Genomic DNA, 15,972 nt, shown 5'->3' with positions numbered 1-15,972 from the left:
AGGAGTCCGGAGAGCTCTGTGGATTCGGAGTAGTTATTCCTTGTGAAAGATGATGATTGACCTCATCACGTCCCTCTCTGTGTCATAATCACAAGCAGATTGACTACAAGGAGGGTAATCAAGAGCAAGAAATTTAGAATTTTCCCTTTTTCTAATATTAATGGAATCTGGGTGTGTTCCTACCGTCACGGACACACATGGTTACCCCATAGTGTTTTTGACTGTATTAGCATCTAGAGACACATCTGTTAAGTGGGTGCTTCCCTCTGCTACAAGTGGCTCTCACTTCAAATCCTGACCGCCCAAATTGTGAGACCCACAATAGATTGTTTATATCACAAAAAATCAGATTAATTAGATAATTCAATCTTGACTTATGTTCTGTTTCATCTGGAACCCACAATGGATTATGCTTTATATATTTTGTTTCAATTCCAAAATATAACATATCATTTTCCTAACAGAGTTCAAAATGTTTCAATTCCAAAATAGAACACATCATTTTCCAAACAGAGTTCAAAATGTCCAATTTTAACTTATACATTCAACAAACTGCATTAAAATCTTGGATAGAAATAAAGTTGATTACTGTTTTTACTTCCTATCTTTGATTTTCAAACATGCCCTAAATTCATTTTGCATGAGTGCAGAGAGTAGGTTGTATCCATTATGGCATGACCTCTACTCATGAATGTTGCATTTTTCACTCTACTATATAGGCTACATATAGATAATACAAAAACTTGTATGGAGTAAAATGGATGTATGGGATTTAAAAATGTAAATCTTATCACTATTCTTTTTTAAATTAATAATCAATTTTCATATATTACTTTGTTAATGTTATTATTGGGATATTGGAGGAATTTAAATAAAAACAATGAAAGGATACTTTGTAACATGATTCTTACTGAGTAGATGGCTTTTCCAGCACACCAATGTAAGTTATTATATTTTATACCTAACATTTTGAGTGTTCTTTCTCTCAACTGAAATAGAGAATGATCAATCTAATGAGGGGAGAATCTGAGTGGGAGAATCCGGAAGAAATGATCAACATGAAGCAGAGACAAGCTTTGTAAATGCATGTATTGGATGTAATGCATCCAAACCAATACCATTTGAAGCAAACTGTGCATCATGAGCTACAACTGTTATTGCCACAACAAATGGATCAATATCAGCATCAGAATGCAATGGGATAGTAATTGAACCAATTTGTTGACAATCAAGAGGATCTCATGCATCAGCGACACGCATTCGCTGCACAGGAGCTCCCATCCCAATACTGTCACTTACTGGCATCCAACTTAGAGGACTGCACACTCATGCCTCCATTTTAAAAGGTTACCTAACCTCATATGTATAGAGATTAAGAAAAAAATAGATGAGACAAATAATGTAGAAACCTTCCACCTACATTTGACCGAGACCATGCTGTCATCTTTGTATATTTACATCTCAGTAACTTTCTAAATTATCTTTTCATTAAGATACGATTTCCTTAATCTGATGTGATCTTCATATATTTACATCTCAGTAACTTTTTAAATTATCTTTTCATTCATCAGTCAAGTACCTTGCATTACTTTTCTTAACTTTGTAGGTAATCTTTTCTCAAATTACAAAAATGCCTGTTAAAATGTGTAAGAGAATTAAAAATGTTGCTAAATCCAATTATCAACTAATGAGGTGTAATAAAAATAAAATCTAAAAATATATATAAAGTAAATCCTAAAGAGTTTTTTCTCCACACACATTGTCCATGGACATGGCTACTATTTTGTTTTATGTATGTCATGTTATGATGTATGTCCATCCATTTTTTAGATCATTTTAGGAAATGAGCCCAAAAATAACACCCTGATCCATAGCTAAAGTGGTAGACTGAGTGAAAGATACCTCGTTTCAACACTGAGGTCTTAGTATCGATCCATGGGGCTGGCTAACAGTTGTAGTGTCCACTGACATTGGGGTGTACTAACAAGCTAACAAAAAAAAAAAAAGACACAGATTAATTAGATAATTCAATCTTGATTTCTGTTCTGTTTCATCTGGAATCCATTCTATCGAAGTACCAAGGCCATACAACAAGTTCTAAACTAGCGCAGATCAGATGGTCACGCGACTCAATGATCCATGACCCATAATGTTTGATCGGTGTGTCCCACCATGGATGGAACACCATTTTCAGATCAAACGGTTTGGACAGTTTTACCCCTATAATTGGCATATCTGATCCTGTTCACATCTGCCATCGCCAATGCTCTCTTCTACCATCCATTTCTAGGTCCCTGATCAAAATGGTTAAGATAGCATTTCTAGGTCCCTCATCAAACGGCATATCTGATCCTGTTCACATCTGCCACGCCTCCTACATCAGATGTGCATGTGGCACATGTGACTCATGCAAACATGCATATAGAAGAAAATGTTCTTCAGGTGCATCGAACTAAGGACAAAGTAAATTAACCTTTTTACAAAGACAAGCAACTATGCTAACTGTGCTTGGATTAGTTGTTCTTGTTTCCCTAGGTTCCTATGCAAAGATGATTTGACAAATGAAAACACTTGCCTGATTTTCGTAGGCAGATGATGTAGTGACTTTCCTTGTCATGGGTGAAACTTCGTGTGGATGCGATCCACCCCATCCTTCAGGTGGGCCGCCCTGTGCGAAGACTAAGGCACAAAAAATAGGCTGAGTCGATACTCAGGTGGGCTACATCATGGAAAACAGTTGAAATGGGAAGTTCACCGTTAAAAATTCTTCTCTAAAAGCTCGAGCCGTTAGAGGATTGTGTAACAATATATATCAAGACACTTTAACACCCCATACATGTGCAAGGTGGAACTTAGAATGAGAAGTAAGGGTAGAGGGACAATCACAACTCACACCATACTATACCTTGCCAAACAAGATGCCCTAACAGAATTGGTTTTCTAGAAATTAGGACATTCCAAGACTCATGTGGGCCACACCATGTGAATTTAAAGTTTTAGTAATGATTTTACACTGCTTCTATGGTGTGGTCCACCTAGCTCTTGAATTGGGTGCGTTGGTTTAATTCATGTTTGTCCCATGCAGCACTTTGTTGGCACAAGTCATGCCAGCCAGTGAGCCTATGCAAGTCGAGCAAACAATCATTCTTTTGACAAACCATGTATGAGCTCTTATATCCGAAGAGCTTATATGCTGATTAGAACAATACATATTACAAGGGCTCCTCACTAACTGATCACATTAAAAGTTGCTTTGGTTGGACTTAGCTAGATGCACCCTGTTTTGTTGAATGTGAGCCATTGGTGGGCCACAACCATATAATTAAAAAAAGTCACCATCGAAAAAATTATAAATTCACATGCGTCCACATGATTTGGATCAGCATGATTATTAGTTTATTTAATTATTATAATTAGAAGTAACTATAGCATGGGTTTGATGTCACTAATAAAGCAGGAGGGCCCGCAAATAGATTTTAGGGTTATATATATATATATATATATATAGTTGAGGGTAAATCCATCATTTCATCTCCATAAAAGCGTCCAAACGACCCAATCAGTTTTTGGTAAAATCAGAATTGGTGAGGAATTTTATGGTAAAAATCCCTTCAATAATTGCCTGCAGCATTGTCATAAAATAACAAGTTCATTTAGGTGATCCAATGGACTGCTCAAGAAAAACTTAATAATCATTGCACATGTGCTAACATCACAAATAATAATAATAATAATAATAATAATAATAAGACTATGAGCCACCTAATAAGCGGACCCATTTGATTTTGGGCCAGAGAATGTTAAAATTGGATTCCATCTGTGAATGGCCCTAGAATATCCCACGTGTAAATGCTACACGAGCAGTGTCTACCCAAATGCTCGGTCCATCTCACACCAACTGGTATCATTTCCACACAAATGTATCTAATAGTGGGCCATTACAATTTTGGACGGCCATGACAGCTTGAATTCTGCACAAACTTTCTACCTCCACATGTGGAATTTCTTCCATGTGTTCACCACACATGAGGCAATATCGTACAAGTCTCTTTCATGAATTATAGCCACACAAGAAATCCACATTTCATTAGCTTCTTTGAGAAGTTGGAATCCATCCAACGGACTAGTCTCCTACCAATCTTGACTTTGGTCCAGCTTCTTTAGGAATCCACTATAAAAATACAAGTCCATAGAAAAATGAGAAAAAAAAATTCCTTTTTTAATAAATAAAAAATCATTTTCTAAGAAAAAGAAAGCCACGGGTGTAGCATAAGTTCTTGTACAGCCATTTTTTCCATTGACATGTCACGTGTAGATATCTGCATGATCCTCTTTATCTGATCATTTCTCATGGATGGATGTGAAACTATCAAATTTTTAGTGGACACGTGGCTTAATGACCCATGATCGTTTTCTGTTCATTGGGTGTGTCCCACCTGATGATAGATGGACCGCTATCTGCAAATCAAACGGTTTTGATGGTTCTGCCCCTGACTTAGGGATGGATGTGATGAGGTCCATGTATGGTGCTCATATGGAAACATTTCTTAGTTTCTCTAGAGAACTCTGAGTATAGTTCAGTTAAAAACTCCGTTCAAAATACTGTGATTCTAAAGACTGCTTCAAGTACTCGGCTTAATTGACTTCTCTAGATACCGAGAATGTATTTCTCTATATAGAGGCTCTTGGTTTGAAGATAAATTTTAAACATTTTCTCTGAACCGTGTTAGTATATGTATGATAAGATCGCAAGCACCGTCTTCCTCAGTGGATAACTATTTTGAATTTACACGAGGGAAATAAGAAAATAGAAATAATTCTAGAAATTTGTAATAAATTAGTTGATGATAAAAAAAATTAAAAAAAAAAAAAAAACAAACGGGCTTACAACCTCTTAAATAGTAATATAATTCCTAGGAAGAAGTTTCAAAATCATACTATAATTCTTAGAAATTGCGACTTACTATAAATGTAAACTTACTATTTATAAACGGTCATAATTTCTACTAGGCATTATGGTTTTTTGCCAAAATAGTAATTATCCTACTTGGCTCTACTGTGTGATTCTCCTAATTATTCTAAGCACTTTTCATATTGGACACAATCCCTAAAGCCCAAAGGATGAAGAGTTATAATCAAACTAAAACTTACTATAAATAGTAAAAACGAAATTAAAACGGGAATTCGACCGCCAATCTTATGAAATCTCGCAAATTCGGCTTGTGCAACCTGGCATAGCAGGGTTAGGTGGCTAAAGTAACTCATCCTACCCAAAAATCATATATGGCACGTCAGATAACTTATTCTAGTTTGTGAGATACGCCGGGTCTAGATCACTTCCACCTCCGATTGGGCCTTTTCTGGTGCATCTTGGCCATGAAGCTGTCTGCGACCCGGCCGTCTACATCAGCCCTCTGAATGGTGGATCTTATCCCATTTAGATTTGACCATTGCCCAATACATTCTACCATCCATTTGTTGGTCACTGAAACGTTTAAGATATTCCATTTCAAGCATTTTTAATACCATTGCTGATTTCATGGGTCCATCTGATGAATGGTGTAGATCATGGATCATTATGGCCATGTCTCTGATTCTTTTGGGAGTTAGTGTACTACTTCAACAATCTCTAATTTCTTAACTGAGCAATTTTTTTATTCATTATTTGAATTATTGAAATTCAATAATCAGCAACTTCCTGTTGATTTGCTTTGACAAAAGAGCTCATGTGGAAAATCTTTCAAGTATATAACAGTTGGATGCAGAAGCATTCTCAAACTAGAACAGAAGCCTTCCCAAAACAACATGAACTCCCATGACAAAATCACCAATCTACCTGACAGCGTCCTTCACAACATCCTATCTTTGATACCTACGAACCCTGCAATTAGAACAAGCATTCTATCTTGGATGGACCACGTGGATATAACAAATACATTATGGTGGAGCTCACGGAACTTTGCCATGTAAAAATGAAGTCTACTCGGGATCAAGATCACGTAGGAAAGGAAAGGGACAAAGTTGCCACTTTTGGAAAAAAAAAAAATTAAGGCAAAGCAACTTGGGACGTATTACTTATCGCTTTTGGCCTATAGACAATTTCGGAATTAATTATGTATTTAATTTACATTAAGGATTTGTTTTTAAGTGTTAAACAAACACCCAAAATGGTGTATTAAGTAAAGTTACACACAAGTCCAACCGAGTCAAGCTTGGCACAACTTGCTCAGCTCGTTGAGTAGCTAACCCCAGCTTGAACTCGGCTTAGCTCGGTCCTTGAGCCTGATTGGCTAGCGCGGCTCAATTCGATCAACAGCTCAGGCCAATTCATGCATGTGCGACATTTTCTCAAACACGTAAAGTGCATCTTCAATTTCTCACAGAATGCAAAACATTAACAATATTTTATAGGTATTTCATCAAACACTCGATGAGCAATATCAAATCAAGATATAAGGGAAGTCTTATAATGTAAAGGTTTTTTTTTTTTTTTAGCGATTTATTTCATATCCATTCCTTCCTCGCCACTAGCTAATCCTGTAGAGAATGTATGCACCCAAAACAACACTTCGTTGAGTTATTTCATCAAACAATTGGTAAGCAAAATCAATATCAAAATAAGTGAGTCACCAAGCTGATTTGATCCAAGCCGATTTGAGTTGAGGTTCGAACCAAGTCAAGTTGAGCTCGGACAAGATCGAACTCAGCTTGAAATTTTTTAGAGCTCCAAAATCCAACTCGACGTTGTCCAAATCCAATTTTGAGCTGAGGCGATTGGAGCTTATCTGAGTTGAGTCGAGTGAGCTGACCAAGCTAACTCAACTCGTGTACAATGCCAGTATCAAGTGACTGAAATCTGATTTTCAAATTACGGGAGCATATTAAGTGATAAACAAACAGCCCCTAGGTTCTGGAACCCATGTCGTGTGTGTGGGTGTGAGAGTGCATGTGTATTTGACCATTCAAAAAATATCAATCAAACTGCTTATATTAAGCTGTCCAAACTGCAGGTCCAAATTTAGATAGACCGTGAACCAAAATCTATACTGATTATATTTCTCACCTGTCAATTAGCAAGCAACTAATGGACAGTTGAAATGAAAATAAACCTTAGTTTCTAACTATATTCTGTCCAGCAATTTGGTGGATTTAATTTGCCATCATGTACGCCACATGTACAAATTTTTACTGCATGTATATCAACCCTTACATACTCTTTCACCTCCGGATTGAGCTGGATTAAAAATAATAATAATATAAAAAAAAAAAAAAAAAGATAAAGAAACATTAAGTGCTCAAAGTAAGAAGGAAAAAAAAGAAAAAGAAAAAGATCAAGTCCATATAAAAATAAAAAATGGAAACTTCCTAATTAATGTTTTAATAAAAACCTCAAAAATTATATTTTTTTTAATTCACCAATATTAAGTTTTCTTTTTAACCACTTTCAATGATCCAGCCATGCATGTCTGACGCAGGGATGAACGTGATGAGGATAACTACTCCGAATCCACGGAGCTTCTCTGGACTCCTCACAGAGACTTCTCGAATCCACGAGGAAAGAAAGCAGAAAATAGAAATAAATTCTAATAAATTCGAAATTGATTAATTGATGAATAAAAACGAGTTCACAACCCTTTAAATAGGGGTACCAAGCAATGGGAAAGAAATCAGAATCAAACTACAACTTAAACTCTTAGAATCCGCGACTTACTATAAATAGTAAACTTACTATATATAGACGGTCGTGATGTCTACTAGTGCGCAAGGTTTTCGGCCAAAAATAGTAAGTGTCCTATTTGGCTTCACCAAACCGTTCTCCTAATTATTCTAAGCTCTTTTCACGTTGGGCGCAACTCCTAAAGCCCGACGGATGAAGAGTTATAATCAAACTAAAACTTACTATTTATAGTAAAAGCGAAATTAAAACGGGGAAACGACCATCGATCCAGGGGTTTTTCGCAATTCCGGGCTGCGCAACCCGGCATAGCAGGGTTGGTTGGCTTCAGTAGCTCGTTCTACCCCAAAATCATATATTTTACGTCAGATAACTCATTCCGGATTGCAAGATACGCCCGATTTAAGGTTCGATGGTCCGGATCACTTCTGTCGTCGACCGGGCCTTTTCTGATCCATCTTGGCCATGTAACTGTCCGCGACCTGCTCTACATCAGTCTCCTCCACTTCAAAAGAACTCGTCCTCGAGTTCTCGTCATGCTCTGGTTCATGATACTCGGTTAGGTCCATGACATTAAAAGTCCGTGAGATGGCCATGTCATCTGGGAGATCAACAACATAAGCGTTGTCATTGATCTTTCGGATGATTGGTACCGGTCCAATCTTCTTATTTTTCAACTTGTTGTACGTCCCGGTCGGAAATCTCTCTTTGCGCAAATGGACCATAACGCGGTCGCCTACCTCGAACACTTTTTGTCGCCGATGCTTGTCCGCTTGTTCCTTGTACTTCTCGTTCGAGGCATGTAACTTGGTGTCTACGCATGGATGCCCATGATCTATTCTGCCATGTTCTGCTGCAATGCTCGTGCTGGGTGCTTGGGCGGAGGGACCAAGTCAAGTGTGTGGTGAGGCACTCGTCAGTAAATAATGGAACGGTGATCTCACTGTCGAGCGGTTCACCATATTGTTGAATGCAAACTCGCTTGAGACAAGGCCAAATCCCACCGCTCATGCAATATTACGAAGGAGGTTTCCCAACGTGCGATTCACAACTTGAAACTGAGTCTGTGGGTGGTAAGCACTACTGAATTGAAGTCGTGTATCGAATCGATTCCATAAAGTCCGCCAAAAGTGTCTAATGAACTTCGTGTCACGATCGGAAGTAATGGTCTTGGGGACCCCGTGTAGCCGTACAACCTCCCTGAAAAATAAATTCGCCACGTGTGTTGCATCGAGGGTCTTCTTGCATGGGATAAAGTACGCCATCTTGGAGAAACGATCTACTACCACAAACACCGAATCCATGCCGCGCTGTGTTCGTGGGAGACCAAGCACGAAGTCCATTGATAAATCCTCCCAAGGACCGTTAGGCACTTTAAGGTGTAGAGGCCCGTATTCGAGATTGCCCCTTGGAGGTCGACAAACATGACAACGTTGTACGGCTTTTCCCACATCGCGTACTAAGCCAATAATACCGCTCTTCCACAAGAGCCCGCGTCTTCTCGCCCCCGGTGTCCACCAAGGCCACCTCCATGTAGCTCTGAATAATCTTCTCCTGAGAGAACTTTGGGGGATGCACAATCGATTCCCTTTGAAGAGAAAACCGTCTTGCATATATGTAGGTCACCGGGTGACCTTCTTGACACTTCATCCAAGAATCTTTGAAGTCCTCATCCTCGGCATACTGCTCCTACAGTCGTAGCCGACTACCTCGTTGCTCATTGTTACTAGTAGTGATGCACGACGGCTAAGTGCATCGACCACCTTATTTTACTACCCTAAAACGAATGTGAATTTCTGTAAAAACGCAACCCATCTAGCATGCACACGATTCACGTTAGTCGACTATTAATAAACTTTAATGCTTGATGGTCGGTGTACAAAACAAACTCTCTTTGAATCAGATAATGCCACAAATGTCGCAGTGCCTGAACAACTACGTACAATCGGGCTTCGCTGAGCTTCTCGCTGTAGAAGGCTACCGGCCTGCCTTCCTGTGATAATATTCCTCCAATTCCGACATATGAAGCGTCACACTCAACCTCAAACAATTTGTCGAAATTAGGAAGCACCAAGACCGGTGTTGTAGACAAACGATGTTTGATCTCATGAAAGCTCTTATCAGCTTTATCGGTCCATTGGAACGGTCCTTTTTTCATGCAATCTGTAATAGGCGCGACTATCATACTAAAATTTCCTATGAATTGACAATACAAGGTCACAAACCCGTGGAAACTCCTCACTTCATGAATGTTTATCAGGATCGGCCATTCCCTAATGGCTCACACCTTTTCATCGTCCACACGGATGTCCATGGACGTTACAATAAATCTTAGGAACAACAAGTTATTCGTTCAAAAACTACACTTTTTCAAGTTGAGGTACAACTTGTTAATTTGTAGGACCTGCAGCACCTGCCTGAGATGTTTCCTGTGCTCTGCCTCATCCTGGCTATATATCAATATGTCATCAAAATATACTACCACAAATCGGCCAGTGAACGGTTTTAGAACTTGATTCATCAAACGCATAAAAGTACTTGGTGCGTTCGATAGGCCGAAGGGCATGACCAGCCACTCATACAACCCTTCCTTGGTCTTGAATACCGTTTTCCACTCATCACCGGGTCGAATACGAATCTGATGGTACCCGCTCCTTAGATCTAGTTTAGAGAACACCTTGGCCCCTTCTAACATATCGAGCATGTCGTCCAACCGTGGTATTGGGAACCGATATTTGATGGTAATTTTGTTGATTGCTCGGCTGTCGACACACATGCGCCAGCTTCCATCTTTTTTTGGCGTTAATAATGCTAGTACGGCACATGGGCTCATGCTCTCTCTCAAGAGACCCTTACGGATCAATTCCTCCACTTGCCCCTGAAGTATCTCACACTCCTTCGGACTCATCCGATAATGAGGGCGGTTGGGCAGGCTAGCCCCAGGGACGAGGTCTATGTGATGTTGGATGTCCCTCATAGGGGCAATCCATCAGGTAAATCCTCAAGTCAGACTTCTTTGAATTCATTTAGCAAGTCTTAAACTTGGAGGGATGTTTGAGGGTTCCTCTTCCTCGCCCTTCACCACTACAGCGTATACCTCGCCGGTTTCCTTGGATTCTTCCATAAAATCCCGAATGGTCAAGAGGGAACTCCCCTCCACTTTAGAGGCTTCAGGGTGGTTCTCTGGTGCCATAGGGGCAAGGATTATTTTTCGACTATCCTTGACGAATACGTAAACATTATCTCGTCCCCGATGGGTCGCATCACTGCCAGGGTCGACCGAGTAACATATGACAAGCTTCCATATCGACCACATCACAAAGTATTTGATCTTTATAATTTTTGCCAATTGAAAACGAGATAGTGCATTGTTCAGTTACCTTGGTCTCATTCACCTTTTTTATCCAGCCAATTGAGTACGGGGAAGGATGTTTCATCGTTGGTAGCCGCAACTTGTCCACCATCACTCTTGAAACGATGTTCTCGCTACTACCACTGTCTATGATCACATCACAGACCTTTCCATTGACGGTGCACCGAGTACGAAATATATTGTCGTGGGGCATACAGCAATCGCCTCACAACTAGAAATTCGCCACGATCCTCGCCCGTCATTTCATCGCCACCTGCTATTTCTTCAGTGATTTGTTCATGTTCATCAAAGCGATGGTCTTCCTCTACGGCCTCATCTTCAGTGCCCCCTTCATTTATAGTCAAGTGTGCTGCGGGACGTTGAGGACAAGTGTTTGATAAGTGGCCTGGTTGGCCACAGCGGTAACAATTGTTCGACCTTGGCCGAGCATAAGGATTTGGAATCCTACTCGGACCTGCTGTTGTGGGTGCTGCACGTTGAGGTCTGGATGAGCCGCTCCCCGTATCACGGTTTGCGGTTGTAGGAAGTTGAGGTACTAGGTCTTTTCCTCGTGGCAGCACTGGATCCTGCGTGGGACCCGTCATGGGGGGTCGAGTTGAAGGATATGGACGAGCAGGAGCTCTTGCAAGTTGTGTTTCTGCCCTACCCGCCAATTGAACTGCTTCATCCACAGTCCCGACTCGCAAATCGGTCGCAACCCACCTATAAATCGCGCCACCTTCGTGACTCGATTCGACGGATCGTTTCGTGTAGTTGAAATTCTTGATATAATCTCGATTTCCTTGCAATTTTGATATTCTTTGGAATAATATCTGCTCATAATCACCGGGAGAAATCGAGATCGAAGAAGACGTCTCATCCGGGCCCATGATGAGATGGGCGCCTTGTTCGCGAGCTCGTGAGAGTTGTAATTGTTCCCACCATGCGGAACCCGATTTTAATTTAAACGCTACCAATTTTACCTTTTATGATCCGCACGTCCATGTAATCAAAATATCTCTACTTCTAGCCAATCGAGAAACTCTTCTATACGTAATATAGTAAACCGTTAAAACTAGGAAGTTCACCTTACCTCGATAGTCTCTTTCAACGACGATCTAGACGATCACCTCCATGGATTGGTCGTCGAACGCAAAACCCTCATTAAGGTCCTCGCCGCTAGAACTTGAATCATCCGGTGTAGCCCTACGGTTTGCCACCGGTAGTGCTCTACGAAAATCGGGGTTGTGTCGTACCGCGACCATGGGTGGTGGAGCCACCACGGGTGGTGGAGCACCGCCTAGGGCTCGGGGCGGAAGTAGCGCATCCGCAAGACGGTCGAGAGTTGCCTGCAGCCCTTGCATGGTCAACTGACTCTCCCGGTGGAAAGCTTCCATTCTTTCCGAAAGATAACGAATCCCTGGATCACCGTCCACAGGATTTTGATTCATACCTTCGTTGTTTGCCATCAGCCCGAGGGGAATCCTCGCTTTGATACCAATTGACGCAGGGATGAACGTGATGAGGATAACTACTCCGAATCCACGGAGCTTCTCTGGACTCCTCACAGAGACTTCTCGAATCCACGAGGAAAGAAAGCAGAAAATAGAAATAAATTCTAATAAATTCGAAATTGATTAATTGATGAATAAAAACGAGTTCACAACCCTTTAAATAGGGGTACCAAGCAATGGGAAAGAAATCAAAATCAAACTACAACTAAAATTCCTAGAATCAGCGACTTACTATAACGGTCGTGATGTCTACTAGTGCGCAAGGTTTTCGGCCAAAAATAGTAAGTGTCCTATTTGGCTTCACCAAACCGTTCTCCTAATTATTCTAAGCTCTTTTCACGTTGGGCGCAACTCCTAAAGCCCGACGGATGAAGAGTTATAATCAAACTAAAACTTACTATTTATAGTAAAAGCGAAATTAAAACGGGGAAACGACCATCGATCCAGGGGTTTTTCGCAATTCCGGGCTGCGCAACCCGGCGTAGCGGGGTTGGTTGGCTTCAGTAGCTCGTTCTACCCCAAAATCATATATTTTACGTCAGATAACTCATTCCGGATTGCAAGATACGCCCGATTTAAGGTTCGATGGTCCGGATCACTTCTGTCGTCGACCGGGCCTTTTCTGATCCATCTTGGCCATGTAACTGTCCGCGACCTGCTCTACATCAATGTCATTGTCAAGCCTCAGTGGCAGGGACATTTACTAGGTCAAAGGCCAGATTGGTCTCACCAACTCACCACCCTTACTCACAGACACAATTCAAAAATAAATCGTTCAAAGTGTGGACCTCTCTTTAGATGGATTATAAATTAATATAAAATTATAAAATTATATTTTAATTGTCAGATTCTTGGGTGACTGATGGATTATGCTTTTTATATTTAGTTTCAACTCTAGAATATAACATATCATTTGCCAAACAGAGTTCAACTTGTCCATTAAAATTTTGGATAGAAATGAAGTTTCCTACTCTTTGTACTTCCCATCTTTGATTTTCAAACATGTCCTAAATTCATTTTGCATGATCACATAGAGTAGGTAGAATCCATTTTGGCATGACCTCTACTCATGAATGTTGCATTTTTCACTCGATTATAAGGTAATATTGACAATACACAAACCTGTTTTCGAGGAAAATAGATGTAGTAGATTTAAAAGTTTAAATCTTGATTCTATTCTTTTTCAAATTAATTATCAATTTTCATAAATTACTTTGTAAATGTTACTATTGGGACATTGGAGGAATCTAAATAAAAACAATGAGAGAATATTTTCTACTATAATTATTGTTGGGTAGATTGTTTTACCCGCATATTAATGCAAGTTATTATATTTTATATGTAACATTTTGAGTGTTATTAATGAGAAATGATCAACGTGCAACTGCAGCAAGATTTGTAAGATGTGTTACATGCACCAAATACAAATCAACACAACTTGAACCAACATTAATTTTATAAATACGATTTGCTCTTAATTTGCGACTTTTGATTTACAATCACTTTTTTTTTCAATGATACAAATGGATGTATGCATGCTTTACAATTTAGGCCACCAATCTAAGCATCATATGTTTTGAATTTATGATATATTTTTGTTATCATATTATAATCAGATGTACTAATTAGACTATGAGTAGAAAATGTGAGTACTTGCATTTAACTTGACTTCTTTAACTTCCTCTGGTGGTTGGGTTCTTTAACTAGTACTTTCAGCTTACAATTGAAATACCAAATTTTGTATTTATGATATTCTGATACAGTCTAAATCTTGTGTGTTACCATTTATATATGGTTCGAGGATTGTTTAGTAAAAAAATATATATTTTGAGCAATTATTTTGCTGCTCGTCTGCTCACTCAGTGGGCTACACATCTTTTAGAAAAGTGATTATTGCAACAGTAACATCGGCGTGTAGGTTGATAAATTGTCCTTCCACAAATATGACTTTCATCTACTCACTGGTGGAGGTGCACCTGTTAGAAATGGGATTATTGCAACATTAATAATTGCCGTGTAGCCTGATAAAAGGCAAAGATCTCATGCATGTGTTTGAAAGCAATGAGTGTTGGCTGCTGGAAATCTATGCCATGAAACAGAGGGCCACTTGTATAGACCAGGTGCCGGACTACCCAATGCAGGTCCTTTGATGCTGAGGATCAGATAACATATGTCACAAAGGTGCCTCTGCCTTCAACCGCGCATCCTGCCCTTCAGGTTGTTTAATATGGACCTGGGGCTTCGTGCCCGTGTTGGACTACGCAACGCGTGCTGCTGCTGCATCCTGAGCCCTTTGCCTCCTTTGAGTACCATAGTCACGCCCACTCATGCCTTCATTTGGCGCCGCTTGCCTCTATCAATATCGAATAAACTCGAGCTACATACTTAAAATCCTAGAATGAATTAGAAAACCTTGAATACCTCCTAATCTCGATTACACCTCAATATATATCTTTTGGAAGAATCACAATCAAATTAGAAAACAAATTTTGCAAAATCGCAACTCTGCAAAAATCTATGTGAATTCGTTCGATGACATTAAACACATTTCAATGTCATCAAAACTTATCCTTCGATGATATCGAAGCCATATCGATGACATCGAACTAACACTAAAACGGTCCAGAAACAAGACATGAAAATTGAATTTTCCTCGATGGGATCAAACATATCATTCAATGTCATTGAACACTTATAGATGGCATCGAAAAAGCACCCAGTTAGTCCAAAGACCAATTAGAAAAAAAATGAAATGGCCTGTCGATACAACCTACGGACCCATTTCTGAATTATTTAAGATTTCAAAAACAACACAGAGTGTGTTGCTGCTGCAGATCGTCAGTTTCGACGGCATGGGAATTTCTTGTGCCCTGGAAACTAATTGAGCCACAAGCTAAACACAGCAATTTAAAAAAAAAAAAAAAAAAAAAATTATAAATTCACATATAGTCCCTCTGATGTTGGATCCACGTAATTTTTAGATTATATAATCATTACGATTAGATGTAACTGTTGAACGGTTGGATGTCACACGACAAAAGACCAACAATGCACTATTCCAATGATTTTTAGGAAAATTTAAAAATAATAATAATAATAGATGAGAGCAATTTAGTCATTTCATCTCCAGAAAAGCATGTTCTTGTGTTTACCAAATGTTCATGCACTTTTTGGTAAAATGAGAAATTTTGCAGTAAAAATTCCTTCAATAATTGCCTACTTCCTGCAGTATTGTATGAAATAACTAGTTTATTTCGGTGATTCTCTGGACTACTCAAGAAAAGCTTAATGATCATCACACATGTGCTAAAATCACAAACAAAGCAGACTTTAAGCCACCTAATAAGCAGACCCATTTCATTTTGGTACAGAGAATGTTAAGATTGGATTCCATCTATGAATGACCCTACATTATCCCGCACTGAAATGAT

This window comes from Magnolia sinica, chromosome 1 (assembly GCF_029962835.1).
Source record: "Magnolia sinica isolate HGM2019 chromosome 1, MsV1, whole genome shotgun sequence".
NCBI lineage: Eukaryota > Viridiplantae > Streptophyta > Magnoliopsida > Magnoliales > Magnoliaceae > Magnolia > Magnolia sinica.
The sequence above is the reverse complement of the archived record's forward strand: the minus strand, read 5'-3'. Positions refer to the sequence as shown.